This window comes from Empidonax traillii, unplaced genomic scaffold (genome assembly GCF_003031625.1).
Source record: "Empidonax traillii isolate 1590-97213 ecotype Southwest subspecies unplaced genomic scaffold, ASM303162v1 scaffold1557:size102390, whole genome shotgun sequence".
NCBI lineage: Eukaryota > Metazoa > Chordata > Aves > Passeriformes > Tyrannidae > Empidonax > Empidonax traillii.
Window position 1 is genome coordinate 51,147 of NW_020956750.1, and position 291 is coordinate 51,437.

Here is a 291-nt window from a genome sequence, read left to right on the forward strand (position 1 = left end):
AAACTCAGATGCATTCTTACAACTTAAGATGCATCTGATTTCTGATGCAGCTGACTTCTGCAACTATTTTTTTGTCTTAGAATCATAGAATCATAGAATAGATTGGGTTGGAAAAGACCTCCAAGATCATCAAGTCCAACCCCTGATCCAACTCCAATTACTATAGCATGGCACTAAGGGCCACATCCAATCTCTGCTTAAAAACCTCCAGGGATGGTGAATCCACCACCTCTCTGGGTAGGCTGTTCCAATGCTTGATTACCCTCTCTGTAAAGAATTTCTTCCTAACAT